This window comes from Lathyrus oleraceus, chromosome 5 (genome assembly GCF_024323335.1).
Source record: "Lathyrus oleraceus cultivar Zhongwan6 chromosome 5, CAAS_Psat_ZW6_1.0, whole genome shotgun sequence".
NCBI lineage: Eukaryota > Viridiplantae > Streptophyta > Magnoliopsida > Fabales > Fabaceae > Lathyrus > Lathyrus oleraceus.
The window spans coordinates 126837444-126844219 of NC_066583.1; the positions used below are offsets into that span (position 1 = coordinate 126837444).

At 34.5% G+C, this 6776-nt stretch overlaps 1 long non-coding RNA gene across 1 annotated transcript; it reads right to left on the minus strand.

The window, feature by feature from the left end:
* Positions 1-1426: 1426 nt before the first annotated feature.
* LOC127088273 (uncharacterized) lies at positions 1427-3607 on the minus strand. Its single transcript, XR_007790161.1, has 3 exons — positions 2427-3607; positions 2230-2346; positions 1427-2134 (listed from the first exon to the last, which is right to left on the minus strand). It is a non-coding gene; the product is annotated as an uncharacterized LOC127088273 (long non-coding RNA).
* Between the last annotated feature and the right edge of the window lie 3169 nt (positions 3608-6776).

Sequence of the window (6776 nt, forward strand, 5' to 3'; positions counted from 1 at the left end):
TCTCAATATTCCACCTTGCTTAACTTTATATGTGAGCTTCAAATGAGAAAAGTGTCTTCATAAAAGTCGTAGATCTTTCAAAAACCTTAAAAATGGTCACCAATGTCATGTCATTTTGATTTGGAATGATACAGTTATGCATTTTTGAAGTTTAGAAAAATCACTTGTTCAATGGTATAGGTCAAAAGTGACCTATAATGTAACCTCATATCACATGCTCATAAAAGTTTAATTAGCTCTCACTCCAAACATCAAAGTTGAAGTAGACATCTTGAATTTGATTTTGAAACTTAGAAATCTTTCATCTCATAAAAATTGAGCAAGTTATGGCCTTGGGAAGTTGACTTTCAAATTAGGGTTTAGACAAAATGACCTATAATGTTTCAACATAGAAAATGATTTTCCAAGCAAAACTACCTCTAGGTATCAACATGAAAATTGTTTGGAATGTCATTTAGAGTAACTTTTATCTTGGAATCATTTTCATATGGTGAAAATTGTAGAAGATAGGGTCTAGGGAGACCCAGTTTTGGTCAGATGAATTCATCTGGCCAACCACCATCAACCAACTTGCTAGCCTTCAATTCTTTTGACTTTCTTGGCTCATGGTAGATAATATATGCATAAGATGATGAATTATAAAATGTCCCTTGAGAAATTTGATCAAATGGTGAGATAGCTTGTTGGAGAAGTTACTCAAGATACCCAATCAAACTAGGGTTTCCAAGGCAAATCACCCTCAAAAGACATTAACCTTGATATAAATCAAGTTAATCATGTAGAAGAATCATTAAAGAAAAATAAATTTGGAGTGTGTCTAAAGGATCGGAACCATGCCTGCAGGATCTGAAGTCAAATTACATCAAGGCTTCAAATCCTATCAAAAGACTCAGTTCCACAAAAAAGTGATTCAGATTTTGATTAGTTATAATTTGTAAGTTGTTCATCAGCATCTGAAGGCTTTAGACTCTGGTCTCGATCCAGCCTCTGATGAAAGTTAGGCTTCTAAAAGACTAAAGAGCATCTGATTCGTAAATTATACCAAAGTTGTCTTGTCTTGTCAAAGCCCTGGAATTCTGGACAAAATATGCTAGAGTCTCGTGTTGTAAGGCTCAAGAAATAAAGATGTGACATCTTCAGTCTTCTCTACCCGTTGGTAAATATCTAGTAGCTTGAAAGGAACTAGGAGCATTGTTATTATCCAATGGACAAAGCTTCATACAAGATGATAATAGACAACGGCTCTCTTGGCATTCTTCTTCAACAAAGCTTGCTCATTATGTTCAAACTTTCCAACAACTATTTTCCTAGTCTTATGAAAGGAAGTTCAAGGATATGAAGAAGGTGTGTAAAAATGATTGATCAAGTTTATCATCATAGGTTCATTGACTTTGGTTGAAAACTACGAATATGTTGAAGATTCAACTACTATGAAAGTCTTTGAATAAGATATCAACAGAACCATACAACACAAGAGGATCTGATACAAGCAAGAACACTTTTGTATATATGTTAGCTTGTACGATATAGTCTTAATATTTCTTACCATTGTTAATCTTAAAAATCTTAAAGACGTTAGGATATGTGTTGTAACTATGCATCACTGATAAGAGCATCAAGTGCATTTGTAATTACTATTCTAAACTACTAATTAGAATATGTAAGAAATCTCTTACTGATTGCTTGAGAAAATAAGTCTCTTTTTGTTAGATTGAGCAAAAAGTCTCTTGTTGGGTGCTTGAGCAAATAAGTCTCTTTCTAGATTGATTAAACAATGAAGTCTCAGGCTTACGGGGAGAGCAGGAAGACCTAAACTAGTTGTTCATACATTGAAGTCTCATTCTTGAGGGTATAGCATAAGTCTCTTTCCGAGGGATTGAGCAGGAAGTCTTGAACGGATAGTTCAGGCAAGGGAGTATCTTACATGAGGGCTTGAGTATAAGTCTATTTCTAGGTTGATTGAGCAAATCGTAATCTGAGTGATTATCATGAAAATATCTTGTGTTGCAAGGGGACTGGACTACTCTTAGTTTGAGAGGAACCAAGATATATTTTGTGTCTCTCTATTTACTTTTGCATTTATATTCAGCTGTGCAACAAACTCTGAAGTTAGACTCTGATTTGATCTCAGGTTCTGAAAAGGTGTAAGAAAAACAAGTAAATTCCCATATACACAATTCACCCCCCCCCCCCCCCCCTCTCCCCCTTTCTTGTATATGATTTTCTCACCTTCATTCTTGCAAGTGGATGGATATGCTCTATTTAGAAGGTATAAATCTCAATTCTTAAAGATGTTGAATGTCGTCTCAAACAACTTTTTAGTGTATCTGAAATCATGTAATGTACCTGAATCAATGAAGAATGTTACAAATATATAGGCTTATACAGCAGATAAAAGGTTCCTTTAAATTCTAGAAGGAAAAAACCTGAAGTTCCTAAAGCAGGAGTGCGGCTACCTGACCAACCATCTTCACAACTTCCATCTGATGTGGAGTCTATTTTGTTGCAACAAGTATTAAATACAACACTAGAGCAATTGAGGTCCCTGTCACCAGATCAACAATAATAGTTTCTATAGCAACCATGGAGACTTGGTTACTAATTTGAAATCTCCATCGTATGCATGCAGTCAAACTCATGCAGCAGGAAACAAATCTATTATTAATGGAGATCATCATCATCATCATATAGTGATGACAGAAAACCTTGCAGCTCCTTCAGCAGTTGATGCATTAATGTAACATGAATCCCCTACTAATATCCAAGACTATCAACAACTATAAGAGTATCATGATACTAAACAGTTTTACTTCGACATTTCAACACCAACTAACTCAACACTTTAAGCTAAACAACTAACTAACCTCTAACTTCCAATTAAATTAGTTAAACCCAAAACTAACTAACCAAATTGCCCTAGTCATAACTAACCTCTAATTGTCAAAACAAACTTCAAAACTAACACAAAACTCACAAAAAAACCAAGTGAAATTACAAACTAAATTCACTACAAATTCACTTCAAAGTGCATTCCAACTAACACAAATTTCCACTGATTTTTCCCTTGAACTAACATAATCTTTAACTAACTTGAAGATTCAATCCCAACCACTCTTAAACCCCTCACAGGATCATAATTCAAGGGCCATGAATCACGCAACCCTAACTATTTTAACCACTCTAACAAACTTTCCCTCATTCTCTTCCCTCAATTTCAATCATATTTAAACACCATCATTCTCACTCATCAACAATAACTCTAAAATCACTCTGCCAAAATCACCCTAAAACCTCCACTACAAAGCTCCATTAGAGACCCTTAGAGCTTCAAATGAGATGCTTTAAGTGGCCTGAGATAATCCATCATCACTCAACATGCACACAGATGAGTTTGAACCAACAACAACTCACACAGTACAATTTCATAAGGAAATTAAAGAAGAGAAGGATAAGAAGAGAGCAGTAACAAAGAAGAAGAAATTTGAAGCTTACTAGTGCGTTGTCGGAGGTGGAGGCGCCGAACTAGCTTCTGTGAGATGGGTCCAATCTTTCTTTTTTGCATTTTTCCTTTTACCAGTATGATCCATGTGGTGGTATGTTTGTTTTTTAATTTTGACCCCCCCCCCCCCCCCCCCCCCCCCCCTCGCCGGAACCCATGGTGGATGGCGGCGGTGAAATTTGCGGCTGCAAGAGGAAGACAATGGGAGTTTGTTCCACGTTATGTCTTCTTTCTTTTATTTCATTGTTTTAAAATTTTTCTTTTTTATTAAAATCATTTTGTTAATAATATTAATTGATTAATATTGTTTTAGTTAATTAATTTGACTACATTAATTTGATTATTTCGGTTATTTGACTACATTTTTTTCAAATATTCATGATAACTACTTTTAATAGTTTAGTTTATTGATTTTAATTAATTAAGTTGTGGTAATTCACTTGGTTATTTGGCTAATGGTCATCAAATCTCATTTATTTTCCAATCTCTCTTATTTTACCATATTCCCCATTTGACATAATTTATCTCCTATCATTGGATTGTATTGTTTGCTTATTTTTATCGTTTTCCATTTGGTTATTTTGTCATCTTAGTCCTAACTTAAAATCAATCAACTTTCAAAAAGACAAAATGCTTGATCTAATGTCAAGTTGTTCCTTTTTTTTTTCAAAATCCTTTCACAATCAAAATGGAACAAAAAAGGATTGACTGGGTGTAGACATTCTCTCTCCCTGAGTGGTTGGACACTGTTGTAGAGTTCCATGTTCAAACCTTCGTCTTCCATATTAAAACATGATAATCAATTGAATTAAATTGGTTCTCTAGTAGAAGAAAAAGGATTGAGTGTGTGTAGACTTTCTCCTTCTCTGATTGTTCAGGCACTATTGTAGAGTTTCATGTGTGAATAATCGTCTTCCATTAACAAAACTTGACTTAATTCACCAAACATTTTCATAATAATTTAGAATAAAAATGATTGATTGGGTGTAGACTTTCTCCTTCCCCGAGTATTTGGACACTATTGTAGAGCTCCCAGTCTGAATACTCGTCTTCAGACTAAAAACAATCTTTATACATCAAACTCTATTTTTTGCCTTATGGCAAACGCCAATCAAAAACTTTTCACAAACGAACATGTTATATTCGCTCTATCGCAATACAAACAAACGTGTAAGTCTCCCATGTGTGAGCAAGCAAACAAAGTTTAACTGTTAGAACGCGACTTTAACACCATTCAATAAAATCAACCAACAAACACTTATTTTCTACCATAAACTACGAAGCTCTGATTTTTTCACTGCACCATGAGAATATGTAGGCACAAAATTTTGAAATCTTAGCGAGTACATTAATTAAAAACTTATTTTTCCCCAAATTAAAACCTTTATAAAAATTAGTAATCGCAAGTAACTTTTAGCTAACACCATATACGTAAAACGACAAAAACGATTCCCATTGAGTACAACGAAGGAGAGCTAATACATTACCCTTGCATAATCGACTCCTGAATCTGCTCTTGGTTGCGACGACCATACCTTTACCCTTTTCTTCGTGGGGTTTATCGATATTTTACATTTTCTTTGGAATAAATAAAGTTCGGTGGCGACTCTGTTATATTTCGAGTGTGCGATGCACTCGGGTATTTTTCGCGGCGCGACACCCGGGATACCCCCACCAAAGAGGAATTTGAGGAGGGGGTTTCTCGGAATTTGAAACTAACATTGCTGGTGATGCCATGAATAATGATACCAATGCACTGTCCCTGCCTACCTATAATGAAACTGATACTTCAAGTCAGAATCAGGACCAGTGGGGTTGTATGCAATCAGAGATTGAATATCTGAAAGCAAAGCAGATGAGACAATGGACTGAACAAGCTAGACCATGTGTCACCATTTATGACATTCAGAGGTCACTGTAAGACCTTATGTTGCGCTTCCCACCTCCTCAGTGAAGCTTTGTGAGTTTCTCTTTACCTCCTCCGACTTTTACAGGAATATTGAGGTAATGTCAGGTTTAAGTTTGGATGGGTATTTCCCTTTTTCACATGTTGTGTGTTTTATTTTTCTATTTGTGTGTTTGTTGCATGTACCCGATTGGTTTTTTTCACGAATAAGAACCGTTAAAAAATTCTGAAAAGGCTTTTGGATTTTGAGAAAACCGAGAAAGTATATAGAATTAGAGGAATTAGAGGCTGAGTTTAGGGACCCCAGGAAAGTTCGATAAAATTGGTATTACTTGAACACCCTATGTTTCCCGAGTAGGATACGAGGTTAACGTGTATTTTGTACTATAGCCTTCGAATTTTAGAAGTACTTTCTAAGTATTTTATTCTTGACAGTCTGGCATACCATTGGTTCATATATCATGTTTGGTCGATTGAGGAAAAATAACACCAAAAAGATGAGAAATTGCGATAAAAGGAAACTGCACCTATTAAGTTGGGTAACTCTCACCCGATTATTCAACCCAACTGTGGTTGAACCCCAACGTCAGACCCAAAAAGGGAAATAATAAATAAACGCACATTTGTGTGTACTTCATCTGCAAATAAAAGGCAACTAGTTTGCTTATGTGTTGTAAACATCTAAACAAAAAATCCTTTATCAATATTGCATGTAAGTGATGATTATTATTATTATTTTAAATACCTTAATTTGATTGTCACAAACAAAAAGAAAGGAAAATCGAAAAGAGGGACTTAAGTCCAAAGCATAGTTAGAGAGGTATCTCAAACATGAGACTTTAGTCTGTATTTTTGCTACAGTTCATGTCCTTGCAATACCTTTGGTGTCAAGTGAGTACTTGAAAACTATGTTTTTGCATAGCTGAATCGCTTGACCTGAAAATTTCCTATGCAAGCTATGTTGCTTGATGATAGGGGTGGGAATAGGTCAAGTCGGCTTACTGGGGCCTATAGTCTGGCCTATTTAATAACAAGATCGGGCTTATACTTTTTTAAAAGTCTTTTTAATTAAATAGACCAGACTTATACTATCAAAAAAACCTATGAAATTCTATAGGTCAGCATATATATGCACATATATTAGAAAATAAGTTAAATATGTCATCATATATATATATATATATATATATATATATATATATATATATATATATATATAAGACTTATGCTATCAAAAAAAACCTATGAAACCCTATAGGTCAGCATATATATGCACATATATTAGAAAATAGGCTAAATATGTCATTATATATATATTAGAAAATAGACTAAATAGGTCCTCATATATATATATATATATATATATATATA